General features: G+C 39.5%; 1 long non-coding RNA gene across 1 annotated transcript; it reads right to left on the bottom strand.

Annotated features, from left to right (window-relative positions):
• Positions 1-231: 231 nt before the first annotated feature.
• LOC139076828 (uncharacterized) lies at positions 232-19,430 on the bottom strand. The gene is made up of 3 exons (XR_011528821.1): positions 19,296-19,430; positions 9,788-9,871; positions 232-549 (listed from the first exon to the last, which is right to left on the bottom strand). It is a non-coding gene; the product is annotated as an uncharacterized lncRNA (long non-coding RNA).
• Between the last annotated feature and the right edge of the window lie 2,669 nt (positions 19,431-22,099).

Below are 22,099 nucleotides of genomic sequence, written 5' to 3'. Positions count from 1 at the left end.
CTTCTTTCGAGAAGAGTCAGGATGGTTTAGGCCCTCATGCTCCAGGCTGAACTGTTTGGACAGTGAGAAAAGCACACTGGAGGCAGCGCCGGTTGCTCACCAGATGTCTAAAGGTAGCAAAGCTGAAACTATTAGGTGAAAAGATGCAGGGAAGGTGTACAAAGTTTTTAACAGAGGAGGAATGACAGCAGGACCATTTGGGCTCAGCTCGCCCTTCACAAATGACCGTGCTTTTTTTTTTTTTTTTTAAAGATTTTTTTATTTTTTCCTTTTTCTCCCCAAAGCCCCCCGGTACATAGTTGTGTATTCTTCGCTGTCGGTTCTTCTAGTTGTGGCATGTGGGACGCTGCCTCAGCGTGGTCTGACGAGCAGTGCCATGTCCGCGCCCAGGATTCGAACCAACGAAACACTGGGCCGCCTGCAGCGGAGCGCGCGAACTTTAACCACTCGGCCACGGGGCCAGCCCCATGACCGTGCTTTTATAGACTCTGGCCATTCTCTTCCAAATGAGACGACTACGCCCGTAGCCATGGGGAGAGGTAGATGCAACTGGCAGAAGAATGAGGTCCATGGTAAATTTTTGTGTTAAACTGTTCATTTGTTAAGTACAAACATTTAACATCAACCACTATTTCTATCCTCTTGACTTAGCAGTTCTCTATTTTTTATTATTCTAGGAGCCTCACAAAATGAAAATCTCTGAGAAGTCCTAGAGAAAACCCTGAGTACTTTGGGGAAGCAGGAAAATAGGTTTAGAAAGGAAAAAACCCTCAAGTTTTGGATCATGAGACCTGGGGAAACTGATGTCATAGGATTGGAGGGCATACGAGAACACCACAGGAACGAAAGCCTGGGCAAGGCACAGACAAGGAAGGACTCCTCCCGCCTCTCCCCTAATCAAAGAGAAATGCATTGGGGTGTTTGACTTTTGTTTCATGACCTGATAAAAACTTCCTACAGTTGATACTCCTCTTTTCTTCTTTTGTTGATGTTCATGAAACATAGACTATATTTCAAAGGTCAATATAAGCTATGCCACCATGATGGTTAATTTTATGTGTGAACTTGACTGGGCCAGGCGGTGCCCAGATATTTGGTTCACTGTTATTCTGCATATGTCTGTGAGGGTGTTTCTGGATGAGATTAATATTCGCATCTGTAGAGTGAGCAACGCAGATTGGCCCCCTTAATGTGGGTGGTCCTCATCCAATCACTTGAAGACTGATAGAATAAAAGGCTGAGTAAACAAGAATCCTCTCTCTGTCTGTCTTTGAGCTGGGACATCCGTCTTCTGCCTTCAGACGAGAACACAGACTGGAAGTTAGACCATTGGCTTCTGATTCTCAGACTTTCAAATTCAGGCTGGAACTATACTCAGCTCTGGATTTAGCTTCCCTAATCATGTGAGCTAATTCCTTATGATAAATCAATACCTACCTACAAATGTCCATACATGCACACACATGTCCTATTAGCTCTTCTCTGGAGAACTCTGACTAATGCAGCTGCTTTTCCAAGTGCTAAATTCTATAGAAAATTCTTAAGTAAATATGTAAAATACTTAGACTTTAAACTACAAACAGACGGTTGTTGGAAACTTGGCACAAAATCAATACTATATCCTGTTGAGGGTAAAAGATATCCTTAACTAGCACGTGCTGTGGAGCTAACATTTGAAATATTTTAAAACATATTAAAATATATTTTTATATTATATATCTTACATATAATATATATTAAAATACATTAAATGTAGCCTAATAGATTAGGCTATATTTAAAATATATTAGGATATATTTTAAAACATTTTAGAATATTCAATAATCAGAAGCGACTAGGTTCTCTTTGGGAAAAGGTATGGGAAACAAGACATATCCAAGAAGCAATACAACCAACTGAGATATTCTCATGATGAAATTGGTTCAGCCTCATAGCTTTTGGACAAAATTGCATCAATGGTCACTAGCATAAGTATTGAGCCTTGAAAACAATATAATAAATTTTTTTCTGTGTTAAATTTATATATATCTTCAACATGATTTTTAAATTTCTTTAAATTAAACTTTTTATTTTGAGATAATTATATATTAACATGCAGTTGTAAGAAATAATACAGAGATTCTATGTACCCTTTACCCAGTTTCCCCTAATAGCAACATTTTACAAAACTATAGTGCAAAGTTACAACCAGAATATTGACATACATTCAAGATACAGAACATTTTCATCATCAAAAGCATCCTTCATGTTGCCCCTTTATAGCCACACCCATTCTCTCCAAACCCCACTCCCTCCTTAAACTTTGGCAACCACCAATTTGTTCTCCATTTTTATAATTTTACCGTTTCAAGAATGTTCTATAAATGGAATCATATAGTATGCAACTTTTGGAGATTGGCTCTTTTCACTAGGCATAATTCTCAGGAGATTCATCCAAGTTGTTGCCTATACCAATAGTTCATTCCTTTTCATTGCTGAGTAATATTCCATCATATGGATGTACCACAGCCTGCTTAAATATTCACTTGTTGAGGGACATGTAGGTTGCTTCTAGTTTGGGGCTATTACCAATAAAGTTGCATGATTGTTTGTGTACAGGTTTTTGCATGAACCTAATTCTTCATTTCTCTGAGCTGAATGCTTAGGATTTCTATTGCTGGGTCATATGGTAGTTGCATACTTAGTTTCTTTAACAAAATGCCACACTGCTTTCCAGAGAGGCTGTACCGTTTTACATTCCTAACAGCAATGTATGGGTGATTCAGTTTCTCTGAATCCTTGCCACCATTTGATATTGTCACTGTTTTTTACTTTAGTTGTTCTATTAGGTTTGCAGTGATATCTCATTGTAATCTTAACTTGCATTTCCCAAACAGCTAGACCGTTGAACATCTTTTCATGTGCTTATTTACCATCAGTATATCTTCTTCAGTGAAATGCATTTCTATATGTGCTGTCCAATTTCATATAGGATTTTTTTTTAATGTCTGTTGGGAGTTCTTTATATACTCAACATATCAGTTTTTTGTCAGGTGTTTGCAAATACTTTCTCCCAGGTTGCAGCTTTTCATCTTCTCAAGAGGGTCTTTCTCATAACCAAAGTTTTATTTTTGAATTTTGACAGAAGTCTAATTCCTTTTAGGAATTGTGATTTTGTTTTCGAGTTGACGAACATTTTTCCTAGCCTAGATCCCAAAGATTTTCTTGTATGTTTTTTTCCTAAAAGGTTTAGAGTTTTATGGTTTACATTTAAGTTCATGCTCCAATTTATTTAATTTTTGTATAAAGTGTATAAAATGTTTTGCATAAAGACTAGTTCAAAGTTCTTTTTTTGAGTCTCTAGATGTTCAATTGCTCCAATACCATTGATTTTTCAAGTTTACATTTCCTCCATTGAATCGCTTTTGCACCATTGTCCCAAATTCGGTGGGCCTATTTATGTGAATCTGTTTCCAGGTTCTCTAGCCTCTGCTGCAACCACACAGGCCTGATTACTGTAATAAGTCTTAAAATCAGGTAGACAAATTCATCCCACTTTATTCTTTTTCAGAATGGTTTTATCCATTTTAGTTCCTTCACTTTTCCGTATATATATTTTAGAATAATCTTTCTATATCTACGAATAATCTTGCTGGGATTTTGGTAGAAATTGAGTTAAACATGTATACCAATTTGAAGAGAATGGATCTTTACTATGTTGAGTTTGCCAGTCCGTTAATATGGTATGTCTCTGCATTTATATAGATCTTTGATTTCTTTCATCAGTGTTGTATGGTTTTCAGCATACAAGTCCTACACATGTTTTGTAAGATTTACATCTAACTTTCTTTTATTTTGAGTTTAAATAGTATTGTATTTTTAATTTCAGTGTCCATGTGCTCATTTTAGTATATAGAAATACTATTAATTTTTCTATATTTATCTTATATCTTGTGACCTTACTGAACTCACTTATTAGTTCTAGAGGGTTTTTGTAGATCCCTCGGAATTTTGTACATAAACAACCATGTCATCTGCAAATATGGACAGTTTTATTACTTTCCTTCCAATTTGCATTCCTTTTTATTTCCTTTTTTTGCCTTAATGCGCATCTTTCAGTGTAGAATGTCATGTCAATGTCAATAACGTCTCAAGTTGCAAAGCCAAGAAATAGCAGTATAAATGCATGATTGGAAACAGTTTAAACCTAGAAACAAATAGTTAAAAGAGTTAAAAGTGAATGTCTGCAGAAAATGGGAATTAGGGGATGGGGAGGGATGGAAGAGAGGCCTGTGTAATTCCTCATAAGCTTTGTAGTATTATTCTACTTTAACTGCAAGTATGTGTTATTTTGATTAAAAACTCATTTGAAAATATAATAATGATCACAATGCACTCTGAAAAAATTTGAGCAATACAGAATGGTACTACCTAAAAAGTAAGTTTCTCTCCCTTCCCCACTGTCCAAGGTGACATATCCTCTCTAATTGTAAAGAATCTGGTGTGTTGGGCCAGCCTGGTGGCACAGCAGTTAAGTGAGCACGTTCCGCTTAGGCGGCCTGGGGTTCGCTGATTCAGATCCCGGGTGTGGACATGGCACCGCTTGTCAAGCCATGCTGTGGCAGGTGTCCCACATGAAAAGTGGAGGAAGATGGGCACAGATGTTAGCTCAGGGCCAGTCTTCCTCAGCAAAAAGAGGAGGATTGATGGCAGATGTTAGGTCAGGGCTAATCTTTCTCAAAAAATAAAATAAAATAAAATAAAAATGTTTAAAAAAATTTTAAAAAAGAATCTGGTGTGTATACTTCAAGACAATTTTTTCTGCACACGCAAATGTACATTTAAATAAAAGAAGCAGCTCAGGGATAAGTAGCTGTTATGGTTAATTTTATATGTCAACTTGGTTAGGCCACAGTACCCAGATATTTGATTTAACACTATTCTAGATGTTTCCATGAAGAAGTTTTTTGGATGTGATTAATATTTACGTAAGTGGACTCTGAGTAAAACAGATAACCCTCCCCAATGTGGGTGGGCCTCATCCAATCAGTTGAAGATCTTAAGACAAAACAGACCAAAATCCCCAGAGGAAGAGGGAATTCTGCCTCTAGACTATCTCCAAACTCAAATTGCAATTCTTTCCTGGGATCCAGCCTGTCAGCCTAAGTTGCAGATTCTGCCCTTGCCAGCCTCCATAACCATGTGAGCCAACTCCTGAAAATCAGTCTCTCTCTTTCGATTGATCGATCCATCCTATTGGTTCTGTTTCTCTGGAGAACCTAATACAGTAGTGTTTTAAGAATACGTTGAGAATGGACCTGGAAGCTGAGAGGAATGAGTCTGAACTAAGTTATGGGATATGCTCTAAAGAAGTCTTTCAACAGAAAATGGAAAAGCAAAGATAAACTGGTTAGGTGTTTTGCGTGATTGCAGCACAGAGAAAGGCATTAAGAGGATCACTAATATGAGGCATGTTTGTTCAAGGAGATAAATTTTAACAGCATTTTAAGAGATGACATGCTGGTGGTTATGTTCACATGAACACAGCTGCAATTCGTCTTTCACTCAAGCCAAAGACTGAAGAAAAATTGGGGAGAGAAGCTGAAATAGTAGAAAGCAGTAAGGACCCAACCTAACTTACTTTCAAATCCCTTATTCTGTCTTGAATTTGCTGTGTTGTCTTGGATAGGTTATTTCATTTCTTTAAGCTTGTGTTCTCATGGCTATAAAAATGGGATAATTACACCTCTCACGATTATGGAGATAATTAAAGAAAAGGATGTATGTGAATGTAAAACCCACATTACGCTGGGCAAGAAGTCCTTAACGAGGAACGAATATTAGTTGCTTCCAGGGAGCAGTTTAAAGGACAGCAGGGCTCAAGTGACTTCCTGGTAGGGGGAGGTCATCACAGGGGAGGCGAGGCGGGGAGAGAAAGAGAGAAAGGGAGAGAGGGGGAGAATGGCGGGGGGGGGGGGGGGGGGCGGGAGGGAGGGAGGGAACCTGATCATCCAGAAATAAAACAATTGCCATTTAGAAAGAGAATGTGGGTGGAGCGTCCAAGTTAGTGAGGCAGAAAGCCTGAGCTCCAGGAGCAAGCAAGGAGGAACTGGAGAAAATATTTTTTTGTGGTATTCTTTGTTTGTCATTGTACATTAATGAGGTTAATTTTTTATTAGGATGTTAATAGATGGCACTAGAATTTCTCTTAGGGAGAGAACTTAGTTCAGGAAAATGTGCTCGTGGCTCCTTCCCTCCTTGGTGCAGAGCAGGGTGTTAGCAGGAAACTAGAGCCAGAGGAAGAGCAGGCTGTTCTGCATAAAATGGAGGGAGGGATTTCTTGTTTGCTTGTTTGTTACCCTCTGGACAAAGGGGTAAAAATGAGTAACCGTCAGAGAGAAGGAAGGAGAAGCCAGCAAGATAGAAAACCAGGGAGGAGGAGAGAGGAATCAGTGAAAGCCTCGGGTGGTGAGTGGCCAAAGAAGAAATGCCCGATGCACCTGTGCTATTCTCAGGGCTTTGCTCCGCTGTAACGCAAATTCCCATCTCTGCTGTCTCCCCACTGAACTCTCGCGTGAAGGGACTCAGCTCATGGAGTCCAGACGGGCTTTCACCTGCGCATTGATGCTTTTGTTTCAAGAGCGTATATTTTGAAGATCCCAGGGCAAAAGGTATTGCATGTGTCCCATAAGTCTCAAGGAACCTACTGATTTTCAATAAATTCACTTTTTCAACCTTATTTCTCACTCCTTCTCAATGCAAGTATGCTACAATTATTTCTCAGCACATTATCTACCAAACACACTTTTTCAGTATCATCTGAGGTATTACCACTGTCTTCTGCTCCCTATTTAATTTCTATACAAGGTTCAGCTCAATAGCCCCTTCTTTAGGAAATCCTGATGACTCCAGCCCAGAGCCATCCTCCACCCACCCCACCCCCATGTCTTTAGGATATATGTGTGTCATTAATTTGGTGATTAATTCTTATCTTTTCATAAGCATATACCTTAGTCTCTAGACCACTTCAGGGAAGGGGTCAAAGTAAATTCAGTGAGAATAATGTAAAACATCAGAGAGTGTCATTGTTTAATGTTGTAGAGATAAATGACAAGCAATTGTCTGGGTTTTTCAACTTTTCAGCTATGTTTTAAGTGGAATTATTCATAATAACACAAAACCTGGTTAATTCTCATTTCTATAAGATCTTATACTAATTCTGTGTCACAATGCTTCGGCTAATACTCGCAAATTAATCTTCATCGTAATCACAAGCTACAACACATCTTATTTGGGCTTCCCAAAGGCCTCGGGCTCCACCAGTGAGCAGAGCAGATCAACTGTGCTTTTCTATCAAATGCTCAGTGAAGTCTCTCTTGAAAAGCACTCCCTGTTAGTATTAAGCCTAGTTTTCTGGGCACAATACATTTTTTGGCTGAGGGTCTTCAATCAACATCTTACACCTTTAACCACATGGATAGGTGCATCAATCAAATTATTTTATTGAGTGCTTTATAAATGTAAAAATAATGGAATTTTGGAGCCACAAAGCTGCCCACAGAAACACTTTGCTTCTTCCTGGTCACTTTTGGTTTCATATGATGCTGTTCAAGAAATCTGAGTGATGATGACATGCTGTGCTCCCTATGGGACACACTTTTGCTTCCAGTTTCATTGATTGAGCATTGTATCAGGGTAGTACCACACAGCATTATAATAGTGCACTACTGGGGAGAAAAATAGTCTTGGCTACTCCAACAAAAATCACTGCAGATTACAGCTACTGAAATTACAAAAAGAATAATGCCATGAAAAGTGAACACCAGTGTTTTGTAGCATATGAAACACCTCTCACCAAAGCACATAAACTTTTAACCAGCAAGAGACATCTTTCTAGAAGGCTGTGGCTGTAACATAGGTATCTTGACTACAGCAATAAACATAAGCTAATAAAAATGATGACTTTCTTCTTTTTGAGCCCCTATATATCTCAGAATGTATAGAAGAATTCTGAATAATAGATGGTTGTACAAGAAATATTTCTAAGGGCCTCTTCTTGCCTGTTACCCTGGGAGGAATGCCTCTGTTGTCGATGACACTGTATTGCAAGAGTGGCCCATCTATGTACATCTTGACCAGTTGTTTCAAACGTTAGTGTATATGAAAATCATATTGGACGTTTATTCAAACGCAGATTCTTGGATCACTCTGCAATAATTTCTGTTAGAGTACATTTGGAGCGGGGCCCAAGCACCTGTGTATTAACTAGCAACCCAGATGATGAGTTGTGGGACCACACTTTAAGAAATACTGCTTTGGCTCTTGGACAACATAAGCCCTACGCTCTTAATAATGAGAAATGGAAATAATGTTGATGAGTTTCCCCCCCTGTACTGATCAGGACCTGAGCCAATCTGGGCTCTGAGGCAGTTAATCGTGTCTGAGACAGCATGTTGTGCTAGGTAATGAAGGATTTCTAATATGAAAATTTCCAGTAAGGAAGGTTCATTTTAACAAGGTCATATGACTGGCGGTCAGTTCAGTACATACGGGAACGTCTGATACTCAGTTTCAAGGCCTGTGCAAATTTCTAATTATCAAAGCAGCAAAGCGCTTCAGTGCTGTATTTTTGGTGATTCAATTGTGTGGATAAGTTTCTCTTTAATTAAATAGTCAGCATTTGATGCAAACTGACAAAGTGTGAGTGGGCAGGTTGTTGCAGACATTGAGTCCTTAAAATAATTCTTAATTTTATTGGCATTTCAGTACGTAGGATCACTTTTAGAATTAGGGCACTAGCATTATAAGAAGCATCTCTACTAAGACAGTGTGGCTTATGGTCCTTTTGTGGGGTGACAAAAGGCCGTTGGTTTTGCAGTCCAGGGTCCTGAGTTTGAGTCCTAGTTCTGCTACTGCAGCTTCACAACCTTGAGCAAACTGCTTCATCTCAATAAAATCTCCTGTATGGAGGTTTTTTAAGGAATCAAAGAAATCCCATATGGAGATGACAAGGCACAGCAGTAGTGAGATCTCACGCTCTCTTACTCCCATCCTTAGGGATATTTCCTTTCTTGATTGACAGTGTGACTAGGTAGCAAGTCATCCAAACTGGAAGGTCCAGGGTCGTTTTAAAAAAATCCATCCCCCTCTTCATGTTTCTTATCTCACTAGTCAGCAGATCTATCAGCGCTGCTCCTAAAAACCTCACGGACTGCCATCTGCTCTATCAGGCCTTTATACACGGCGCCTCCTTCATCTAGAATGGCCTTCCCTTTTAGCCTTCCACAGGAGAGACACTGATGTCTCAGGCTCGCAGAACGTCGCAAAGCCCTTGATCATTCAGTGCTGCGCAGCTTTCCCAAGGGTAACAAGGCAGCAAGTACCACATAGTGCTGCAGTCAAAACCAGGACACTGTCCACCTCGATTACCCCTGTGGTTGAGTTGCTTCCTCACCCGGATCTCTGCTAGAGGAGTTAAAGAGTGACCTTTCAACACAAGCTCCGGGAGGAATCCTGAGTTGGTTGCCTGGTTTTCTGGGTTTGATCTCCCCACCCCACCTCCTGCACTAGGTACTTCAGAGAGACACATCCTGGCTCCTGGTGTGGGGTGGGGATGGTTTGGATGGAGGGAGGGTCTTTGTTCCTTTTTGTATGTGTCTATCATTTATCTGACAATTCTCTCTCTTCCCCATTGGCCTTTCCCCATTCCTTGTACTTGTATGGTACAAGCAATAAAGACTGGTTTCAGAGGGGGAAAAAAAAAAAAAAAATATATATATATATATACATACATACATATAATCCATACCTGCCCCTGCCTTCTCTTGAGGCTCCAAAGGCTGCCTGTGCAAAGCAGTGCCCACTGTCGGCGGCTTCCATCCTGGGGGCTTACCTTAGGAAAAGGAAATGAATCATCTCTTTCACAGATGTCTTAAACCAGATAAAATGAAGCCATTGTTTCAATTTGACTAAAAGGAGTTTCCTATAAGTGTGTTTTAACAAAGGGAATCAAGATGCAAAGAGTATCTATGCTAATTAGAAATGAAGAGGCCTAGAAAAAAAGAAATCAAGTGACATTTTCGGAGGAAAAATTTTCTCTAAAAGTAGGAAAACCTGAATTACATACTTAAGAATGAAAAACATGTCAAATGATTTATCTTGAAGCATGGTTACCCTACCTGCGTACCTCGGTGCCTCCACATAGTTTTTGAAAGCTAAACAACAAGGACTAGATGTTAAGACACCAATAAACATATGTTAAGTAAGTGATTTTCAGAAATAAATAAATCTACTATAAACGATGGACCTAGATATTAAAGAGTACAATTACGAAAAGTATAAAACAATGATCCAAAAAACATGAATTTTCTTGCCTTATTCTTGCTGCTGCCAATTCCTAGAACCAAGTTTTAAAGAAAGTCAATGACTGAGACACAATGATAAACCCAGCAGTGGCAACCTCTGAACTGGCAGGAAAAGAAAAGTGGCATGCGCAAGCCTCAGGGACGGGTCCATCCTACACGGTCTAGGAAATCTGTCCTCTACAGGGTTAAGCACATTTAGGACTTAACAATGATTAAGAGATTTACTCAAGCATTTGCCAAACACAAGACAGCTTCATGAGGTTACTAGGAGAATGTGTTCTGGGATTCGGGCGGACGCATCTATATTTCTGCAACATTATTACAAGGAGGCTTTTCCACGGCACAAGTTACCTCCTGCTTTATTATTCCATCTTCAGTAGCATTTTTTTGAAGTTCATCTATGGCTGGAAATACTTATGCCAAATAAAGAAGTAAACTACAGGAGGGTGCAAGTAAGTGCAGTTAATCATGAGATTAGAGCTAGAAAAAGAACGAGGCTAGTCAGATTGTCCAGGAAATAGGGTTCCTTTTCTGAAAATAAAGACTATAAGGAGCTGTTTGATATTGTGTACATTCAAAAAACATAATAACTGTCTTTGATGGAGCACCTAATATGTGCTAGGCTAACGCAGAGTTAAGCTACACTCTTTGGAACGCTTATCTTGTTTGATCCTTATGAAATAAGCACTATTTCTATACACATTTTACAGATGAAAATTTTAAAACACAGAGAGGTTGAGTAACATATCCAAGGTTAAACAGCTACCATGGGGTAGAGAGCCTGTGTTTTAACTGCCAGACTATATACCCAATCTTACTATGTATTATTGATAGTTTCAACTAATCAAATTTTGTCTGCTTCTAATAAACTGGAAAAACGAAACTTGTTAAAAGTTTTAAGGTAGGGGGCTGGCCCCATGGCTGAGTGGTTAAGTTCACATGCTCTGCTTCGGCGGCCAAGGGTCTCGCAGGTTTGGATCCTGGGTGCGGACATGGCGCCGCTCATCAAGCCATGCTGAGGCTATGACCCACATAACACAACCAGAGGCACTCACAACTAGAATACACAACTATGTACTGGGGGGCTTTGGGGAGAAGAAGAAGAAGAAAAAGAAAAAGAAAAATATTGGCAACAGATGTTAGCTCAGGTGCCAATCTTTAAAAAATAAATAAATAAAAGCTTCAAGATAACTATCAAATCATTCTTCCTCTCAACAGAGCATAAAACCAAACAATTAATCCAGATAAGTGTATGACACTGTAAGAAACACAGATAAGAATAGAGGAATTAGAGGAAGGGGAGGTGCTATCCTGATGAAGACCAGGGTGGGAAAAAACCAACAATGTTCTTAAGGACTAAAATAAAGCTGTCCTATTAAAACCAAGAAGAAATTGAAACTGTACAGATGGCCCAAGGTATTATGAATGCAAGACCAAGTTATTTTGCAAGTTCTATGCAAGATTTTTTATTCTATTTATTTATTTATTTTTTGCTGAAGAAGATTAGCCATAAGGTAACTCCTATGCGAATCTTCCTCCACTTTACATGGGGGTTACTGCCACAGCATGGATGACAAGTGGTGTAGGTGCACACCTGGGATCCTAACCCATGCACTTGCGCTGCTAAAGCAGAGAGCACCAAACTTAACCATCGTGCCATGGGGCCAGCCCCCAAAGATGTTTTATTTTAAAACCATAAAACTCTTAAAACATTTTATATCTACAACCCTCCCCCTCATAGCAACAATACTCAATGTAGAAATAAATTCGATGCAAAACATTTGCTTCTATGTATTTCTTTAATGTCATATTTTAAGATATGAATACTTTTTTAATCAAAAATCCCCTCCCCCTCTCTAACAGGAAATTACTCCAGGGAGTTGGGGACACAAGGCTGGCTGAGCAGAGAGGATCTGGAACACAGGTAGGTGGGACACAGGCTGGCTGATGAGCACACACGTCCCTGGAAGAGGAAGGACAGAATGCTCTGGCCAGGTTGGGTTGACAATGGTAAGAAACAACAAGTAGCATTAGGAACAGTGTGCCTAGCTAGCTAGTCCCTTTGATGATGGGCTCCGGGGCATTCAATTTTATCAGAAAGAACAAAACCAAAGCCTCAAGTTCCTAGCACAGAGGAAGAAAAATACCCCCTCGAATATGCTTCGTCCACAAGAATTTATCAGGGGCACAAAAATGTAGACATTGAATATAGAAAAACAATAACTGTGTTTCCAAAGAGCCTACTTGTAGTCTACGATGAGACAAGATTTTCAACACTCTCTAGCTACAGAGGGGCTGCTGAGTTCACGGGGAATGGAAGCAGAAAGGTATGGTTTCAGGATATGGAGGAGCAAGTTGGCTCTGCAAGCCTTGATAGCTCCCACCTGCATGGAGGATGCAGCCTTTGTTTCAAGTGATGGCACCCTGGGCACACGGCTTGGAGCTGTCGGGCAGCTGCAGCAGCGGCCACAGCCAGGGCGTTCTCAGGCCTACACTGGGAAGTCAGTCAGAGCAAGTCAAAGCAGCCACACTTTAAGAGAAGGAAGATGGCAGTTGGGAGACTTCCAAGAAATCGTCTCTCCTTTATTCGAACTAGAGAGAAATTAGAGGAATCAAAGCACAAAATAACTATTAGCACACATTCTGGTTGGCCCCCAAGGCTGATGACCTAGGGAAATAATACCTGTTACACATGAGTACAGAGAAATCTTTAATAGCCAACAACTAATAATAAAAAGTATTTCTTGAGCTACGACCACTCTGCTGGGCCCTAGTCATGCAAAGAAGGAGGCATGGTGCTTGTGCTCATGCGCTTCAGAAGCCCAGGTGGGAAAGATAACACAGTCAAGTAGACACACAAATGAGAAAATACCCTAATTACAGACTGAAGTGATTTCTTCTAAGGAAGGAGCCTGGTTATATGGAAGCAAGACGAAGGAAATCGGCCTAAGAGGGTCTGCGGGGTGGAGGTTTCCCACTTGAAAATCTTTTATAGCGATAGAACAGTATGCGATGTAACTATTAACACTGAGAGTTAGCTAAGAAATCTAGATGACCTAGAGGTTTCTATAAGTATGGAAGGAAAAGAAATGTGCTTCGGATAGATTTGTTCAGATGGGCACTGCTAAGCAGACCAGCCTCTAACAGGCAATATTTGATGAATCTTATTACTGTCGTTTCATATAGTACCATGAAACCAAGTTTTCTTAGCTATTGCCAATTATAATACCCAGCTGTGGCACGGGGCACTTAATTATTTATTGGTTCTCTCACAAATCCCCAGTGAGGGAAGCTAATGTTCTTAACTGCATGCCCACTGAGAGAAATTTTACAAATCACAGCACACTACAGCTCAAGCAGGATGGCTATGTACTATGAAACGAGTAAAACTGACTTAATAAATGAAAAAAAATCTCCATAGTAACATGTTTTAAAATGTATTTTTAAACATAATATTTAGCATACTTAATCTTTGAGACAAATTAAATTTTGATAACCTTTAAACTGAAGTAATTAGTATCAAATACTGTTCTGTGAAGGTCAAGAAACTGCAACCATATTTTCTCATAATAGTGATGATAACAACACCACAATCAAAGATATTGAAGGAAAGAGAACCAATTAAATGGAAAGGCAACTGCTAGTTGGAAACAAAAAATTGAGTAACATTTTTGTATTTTAAGCTGTTGCAATAATAATTAAGACAAATTCCTTTCAAGTTAACTTAAAATACTTTAATATTTAGCCCTATCTTTATCCTTTAACCTAACAAGAATAGAATAAGCATTGTTCTAAGGAGATAAGAATTTTAAGAAGTTTCTCCCAGTTGCCTATAGATGGTTTTTCAATACATTTTCAATGTGTTGAATTCTTTTTTTTTGCTATTAGCCCTGAGCTAACATCTGCTGCCAATCCTCCTCCTTTTGCTGAGGAAGACTGGCCCTGAGCTAACATTACTGCCCATCTTCCTCTACTTCATATGCGGGATGCCTACCACAGCATGGCTTGCCAAGCGGTGCCATGTCCACACCAGGGATCGGAACCTGCAAACCCCGGGCCGCTGAAGTGGAACGTGTGCACTTAACCGCTGCGCCACCAGGCAGGCCCCATGTGTTGATTTTTTAAATTTATAAAAATTAAGAATTTCCAACTTCTTAAAATATTTCTATCAAAGTTTTGAAGAGATTTTGCCAAGAAAAGCCTGCAACGTTTAATGCAGTGTCATTCTTAACTCCTGCTGAATATCCTTACGCAATTTGTGTATTTCAAGCAGTTCAGCCCGCCATGGTCAGGAAACTATGATCTAAACGGTTTTGAGGCCTGTGCCTACTGAATTTCTGTTCTTTATCCTCCTGATAACTTAGTGTGCAAGCCATCAATACAAACTCTTGATCTTCCTGTGGGTGGCTAAGCTTACAAAGAGAAGACAGACAACATCCTCAGAGCTTGAATGGGGAGATCTCCTAGCTAATATGTTTTGGCAAGAATAAGGACGCTGGGCTCACCTTTGCAGCAGGTCAGGACGCACCCACAATTTAGAACTTCGGCATATGCTAGAATATGAGGGGCTCTGCCAGGGGGGCAGATATGGCTTGGGAGTGAGTTGTCTAAAGCAATGCTACTCAGAGTCTGTTCCAGGCATCAGCAGTTAGAAAGGCAAATCCACGACCCTCACCTACTGAATCCGAACCTCTGAGCTAGGGCTCTGTCTTAACAAGCTCTCCACGTGATCCTTAGTCTCCCTCAAGTGCAAGAACGTCCAGTCTAATAGAACCCTGTGTGCTGGGTTATCAGACTTGCTATAGACAAACAGGTGAAGGAGTTAAGTTCCTCCATTCCAGCAGCAAGGACATCACCTGGGACCTTGTGAGAACGGCAGAATCTCCTGCCCCAACCCTACAGAACCGGAATCTGCATTTTCGTTGGAAATCAACCTCCTCTGTCCTCCTGGAAGGCACTCCTTTGGGCAGTCAGCCCCCGCCCCTCCTGCCTGTCCTCTCCGGCAGTAGCTAGAGAGCCCCGGGCTTCTTTTCACTCTCCCCTCTCAAAATCCCCATTCACGTAACATCTTGCTTCAGCCAGGTGTGGGGGCCTGGAGGTGATTTTTTTTGAGCTAAGGAGCTTCAGCGAGTAGTCATCGATAAAGACTTCAATGTGTTACTGATTCCTGTAATATCAGTATTAAAAATAGCAGATTTCTGGAGATACATTGTAAGCCAAAGAATAAATCTTTAATGGTGTGATTCTAGACACAGTGAGAAGCTGGTAGAGAAAATCAAGGTTGTGTGAGAGCTGCAGTTTTTGATATGCTACCAATCTGACATGAGATAAGCAGGCTGAGCTGGTCTTGGTCTTCCACCCAGATCCCTTTCCTTTCTATTTAACAAGAACTGACTGAACACAGAACTCTCCTCCAAATGGGAGTCTCATCACCTCCCTAAGCTATCACCTAGATTTGCTTCAACTGTCTGATGACTCCAGACCACTGTGAGCCCAGTGTTCAAAGTGTTTTAGGCTAGTAACACTTTAGTGGATCCAGGAGTCCAAGAACTAACTTAAACCGAATACACAGCTGGGGGTGGGGGGATTTTGAAGGTCCTATATGCAGTGGTCCTTTGCAGCACCCTGAAAAGTCCTGGATTTGCACACTCTTTGCCTCCTCCATCCACCCACCCCAGTGCCAAATCTGGAAATCCAGGTTTCCAAAAATCGTGATTATAGGATGGGGACGGCAGCAAGGAAACATACGTCATTTTAAAAAAGTTTTCTAGGCAATTCTGATACATATGCCCAACTTCTCCAACTGATTATCACTGATCAGTTGGGCAAGTTTTATTAACGTTCATGAAGATTTTATACATAATTCAATGGTGCCTACACTGTTATTACTTGAAATGAGACATATCATAAAAGTACAAGTTTTCTTTCACATATGTGAAATGTTATTTTATACAATTTGATTGATGCATGATTTGATATCTACAAGTTCTGAATCAACACATAGGTACACACATGCAAAATCAATAGCTATTATAATGTTTAATTTTGAAAATCTCGAATTTTACTGCTAAGTCTTGTAATCTTGCACCATTTAAAATGAAAACACAAATTGAAGAGAGCTACATTTATTAAACACTTCATTAATATTTACTTAACATTGACAGCGCACTAACTACTACAGCAAACAGCCTTCTGGAATTTGGGCAATCATTTATTTTCACTTAACATTCACAGTAAAGTTTGAAAATATGACTCTACTTCTGCCAGTTTAAGATTGATTTCTAGGATTTAACTGAAAAATTGGAAATAAACAAAACAGATCTTCTTGCATTTCAATTGTTTACAATGTAACTCATTGATCTGAAACAAGCCTTTCCAAAGTTGAGATTGTGGCGAATTTTTACAAGATGGATAATAAAGGAGAAACCAGTTTTTCTTTTTATTTATTACAAAAACAGTATTACCACATAAAGGGAAAATTAAGTTTACCCATAATCCCACCATCCAAAGATCTTATCTGTGTATTATTTTAATCTTCATCCACAAACACGTTTACATAGTTGTAACTTGCGTATTTACACAATTTTGGGAAAAACCACCCTTTAAATCCTAATATACAGGATTATATGTAGACTCCTCTTTAAGGAAATTATACTGTGTAAAATCTATAATACACAATTTGCACCATGATCCCCAAATACCCAACAGCTTCAACCCTCCAGACCAAATTACTACTGCCTTTCTTTCCTTCTCCTTTTGAGTACATGAATTAAGATGAGGCTCACATGAGTCGAGTTCATCATCTCTGAAATACTATATGTAAAATATAGCTGTTTTTGTCTCGGTTTTTTAGCGCTATGTCTTTGCGCAATCTTTATAAAAATCTTAAAATTACATCTTAAACATCCCCATACTAACTTAACTGATAATCTCAATCTTTCTTAATTATTATTCCACTCTTCTTGAGCTTGTTTTATAGGCAAGGCAGTTAATACGAATGACAGACGAAGGGAACCTGCATCTAAATACGCTACCCATGCCCAGGGAGCAGCAGCTCTGTTTAGGTAGAGCAGGTTCTGTGATGGCAGAAATACCAGCCTGGTCCACCAGACATCGACTGTGTGATCTTGGGCCCATCACTCTGTCCCCTTGCACTTCAGGTTGCTCTACTGTAAAATGTAAAAGGAATATTTGCATTCTATCTCTTTGGGGATATTACAGCAAAAACCAGAAAACAAAGCATTTTGAAATCCTCAGATGAAAGGTACTGGGTGTTTTTTTTAAACAAAAGATTTCATTTTTTATTAATATTCATTGGGAGAAATATAACTTATTACTAACCTGTATACTAAAACTCCTCTGTATCATTATGGTTAAAAATTAGGAGTTCACCTTTCCAATGTTTCAAGAACAGGTCTGGAGAGCGTGCTGAACCGGTTTCATTCAGTGACACACTGACATCTAGTGGAGATTTATGGTGTGCTATGGGAGACCGTCCACCCAAAAATAACGCCACAGTTCTGGTGGGGCAGAGAAACAAAAGCACCTTTTGGTCTTTATGCACAGCATCAAGAAAAGATTGAAACAAATTTTAAAAGGTACACTTCCTGTACATTTGCTTTTGCTTGTTCAATTAAAAACACTGGCCAATTCTCCAGACAGTTAATCAAAAGTTATGGGATGATGCTGGGGGGGGGGGTGGATGGTAAAGATCTGTTTAGTTTCGTAGTTGTGGGAGGTCCCAAAAACCTGCCTTCTGATTCAGAGTTTAAAGGAGCAAGTATGTAACTATGTGCTCACCTGCTCTTTTCTTTCCACAGTGAGCGCCAGCAGAAGTGGTGCAGGAAGGGGACAAGGCGAAGGAGGGGAGGGGAGATGAGGGAAGTGAAATGTGGGGAAAGTAAGCTTTCTAGGTTTTTTCATTACATCTCCTGAATTAATTTCTGTACCTCTTTGTGGTTAGAATTTATTAAATCCAGAAGGAAAGTTCCTTTAAGCAAATGTGTGTAAGCTTTTTGGCATATCATTTATCTAAACCTGCTCACTTAATACACTGCATTTACTTTGGATTAAAGATAAAAATAAAATGTTCCTATTACACTGAGCTTTCACAAATGCCTAGCACCATCAGTAAAGTGTGGCCCAGTTTCCTCTCTGTCCCTTCCAAAGGCTACAAGAAGTCAATGCTGAGCGGCCTCGGGAGGACATCAATTTGATACCTGCTTACTTTAACACGTGATTATTGAAAGCAAGATGAACAAATATTCATGGGAAGATTGTCACTATCAAATTTTATCTGCTACAGTACAAATTTAAATTTTGCCCCTCCCCCCTTTAGTGAAAGTTGGCAGGACTGAGTGCAGAAGCTCTACCTGAGCTACACCAGCTACTTCCTTGTTCTACTGCGCTTCAGCCACTGGATGGGCCTCCTTTACACCACTGTTCAACGGCTTCACTACTCCAATGAACAGGAAAGGCTGAAGAAGACGAATGCTGGAAGCTGGAATAAAGAATTTTTTATACTGTTCTGTGTCTAGCCTCTGGTCCTGGCAGACCCTTCCACCACACCTCTTCTGGAAAAAGAAAAAAAAGAAAGGAAGGAAGGGAAAAAGGAAAAAAGAAAAAGTGAAAACATCTTACTGTTGGTCTAGAGGAAACGCAGAACTAAAAGAAACCTCAAGCATTAGGAAATGTGTGATTTTTCTCTTGAGAAGAATGTGCATGAGTTTATTCCCACCACACCCAGGATGCTTCTATATCCTTAACTCCTTCACTCTTTATGTCTGGGAATCAGAAGAATCACCTAGAAATGATTAGACCCAAGCAGCTCTCAAGTCTAAAATCCTAGAAGAATCTTATGGCAGGTACATTGCTTAATTATAACCACACATCCTTAACTAAATATGTATCCATACTTGGTGGTGTTAAATTTAAAAAAAGAAATATACTCACTTATATCCTCCTTGGCAATTAATAGTAAACTTCAATCTTCAGAGCCCAGAGACAAAAACAAACAAAAAACAACAAAAAAAGATGTGACACAACCTATTAGCACAAGCAAAACAATGTTCTACCCGTGAAGCCTCATGCTGCTCTCCAACATGTAATTATCCATGCGATTTGCAACTGTTACGTTTCACTGCTTTACAAAACAAGTTTTTCCAGATACTTTACACTGCCCAGTGTTTTACTATTAAATGAATTTTTTTCCTGTCATTACAACATTTCTGCAGTGTAGTTGTTTTTTGTTCAATTATTTAATTGAAAAAATTCAGGCCCAGAGAAGTGAAAAAAAAAAAAAAAAATTCCTACTTACAGAGCAAGACAGTAAATAAAATATTGGAAAGTTTAGTTACTCTATTACAGGCTGGTGGTTAAATTAATTCTATTATTTTGGCTCTAGAGTTCAGTATCCTAAAGACCCAGAAGTCAGAATTGAAATAGTTATCATTGCAGTGTTTTACTCTAAAGAAACTACTGTGATAAATCATGACCTCTGATTACTCAAGAGATAATACAACAAATTTAAAAGTTGTCATCTCCATCTTCATTTCTTTCAAGAGGAAGTGTCAAAAATACATCAGGCTGCAACCATTGGTAATTAGTTTCCACATATGTGTAATTTTTATTCGAAGATGCGTTTTATTTTGGAAATGGTAATTTTGAAGATTCCTTGGCAGGATCCTGACTTTGAAGTTAAGATTAGTAGCCCTACTGTGTTAAATAAGCAGATTCCAGTGATATTCAGAGAAGCCATCAGCCATTTTGGGAGGTGTGTCCTCCTAAATCACTCTTCTAGTTCCATTCTCCCAGGCACTCTTCTACCGAGCAGACAGGAACTGAGTCTTGCAGACTTGCTCAACATTGTAGATGCTAAAGAAGAGGCGACTAGTAAGAGACCAGTCCATGGGTATGTTACATGGAAGGAATCTAGAGATGTGGTCAGAGTACCTGTGCACAATATATTTAATGTCGGAAAAGAATTTGCAGTAATGTTACAGAATCAATACCAATATTCCTACCACCACAATCCACCAGCTTTTGTGATCTTGGCTTTCCTGGAAATGTAGAGAAAACAGAGACAAGTCTTACAGAAAATGAGGACACTTTTTATTGATCTCTTTATCCTTTCAGCATTAGGAAAGCAGCAATACAATATTTTTAACCCAAGCTCAAAGGAGGGAACCTTTCCCCAAAGCTTAACTGGACTGGATGTTTTCTCCACATTATAGTACCCTCTCCTCAATGGACATCATGCATCAAGATGATAACCTACAACTGAGTGCAGAATGGGGGTGCTTTTGCTGCTTTTCTTCAGAAGTCCCCACTGGAGTGTTCCTATCTTGTGGGCTTGGCATCCTATGATAGCTAACACTCCATGTTCCCCAAATGATAACCACACAAGTACATATCTTACTTTGAAAATGCATGAATAGAAAAAAATACATTTCTAGCTAATCACTAAGAAGGCTCTAACAAGCTTCAAGTCAAAAGGAATACAAAACCATTTCTAATTTTAAGTAGCAAAATCTAGGGCTTTACAGACGCTATTCGTTGCAATCTTCCAGCCAGCCCTTAAAGAAGGAAAAGCTGTCTTAGCCAGGTGCCTGAGGGAGGTGTTAACTGGACAATAAAATGAAACTGAGGAGAGACGACGAGATGACACGAGACTTAAAATCCTCTGCTCCTTTAAACTTATTTCAGTAATATTTGGAAAGCGTCCCTTTTGATCTCAACTAACACTAGCCTAGCTAACAGTTAACTTTAAATCTGGAAAGTTTTGTGCCCATGTTTAAATGTGGTCGAATACTTGTTAATCTTACTAGAAACATATCACTATAAGGAAAATAAAAACAAGTGGTGCCATATGCCAAACTGATATCCAGTGCTTATCCACTGATGATTTACTTGCCTACGTCTGTAATGTCATCTTATGAAGGCGCTTACATATAGTTAATATGTAAGCTAAAACACTTCCAAATATTCAAATCTAGCAAAAAAAAAAAAATGTACAAAGTTGCCCACTCATCACTGAATTATTCTGGACTGAACAGAAGGCTCCATTTCAGCACTGCCAAATGCTCTTAGGCACAGAAGCAACGCACCAGCTGTCTGGAAGCACCAAGCATATCAATTCAGATTTAAAATACTGGTGTGCCCAGCAAAGTATCTTAAGCAATCCATTTTTCTGATGTCTGAAACTTAACATGGCCAGCAACAAGGTTACATGCATCAATACTTTGAACTGCTAGTAGTAAAAGAAATTATAAAAATGTCAGAGCATCAAAGAGTTGTGGTCCTATGAGCAGGAAGCCTTGAAGAAGAGTCAGAGGATTAGGAAGTGTTCTCAGTGAGTCACTATTGCTATTTCTCTGAGAAAATATTTTTAAGTGATAGATGGAACTGCTGCCATTGGCAAGAATGACTCTGGTATTTCACTACAACACAAGGGCATCTGAAGCTGCTACTGAAATAGAGGCTGCTTCATCACGGGAGCACACTGATGTCATGACAGAAGCCAGGCTTCTAAGGAGTCTGGACTTTATTCTGTAAACAATGGGCAACCATTCAAGTCTTATGAGCAAGGAGTGTCCTGAAAAGGTCTTACTCTGGGAAGATTAATGTGACAGCGGTGTGAAGAAGAGATGGAAGTCTTTTGTATGGATAAGAGAATAACTTAAAAGGCTCCTGTAGATAAGAGATAACGGAGGGCCTGAATAAGCCTAGTACTGGAGGGGAGAGAACAGAATCCAAAT

The sequence above is a fragment of the Equus przewalskii genome, chromosome 17 (genome assembly GCF_037783145.1).
Source record: "Equus przewalskii isolate Varuska chromosome 17, EquPr2, whole genome shotgun sequence".
In the NCBI taxonomy this organism is placed as follows: Eukaryota; Metazoa; Chordata; class Mammalia; order Perissodactyla; family Equidae; genus Equus; species Equus przewalskii.
This window is presented reverse-complemented; position numbering and strand designations above follow the sequence as displayed.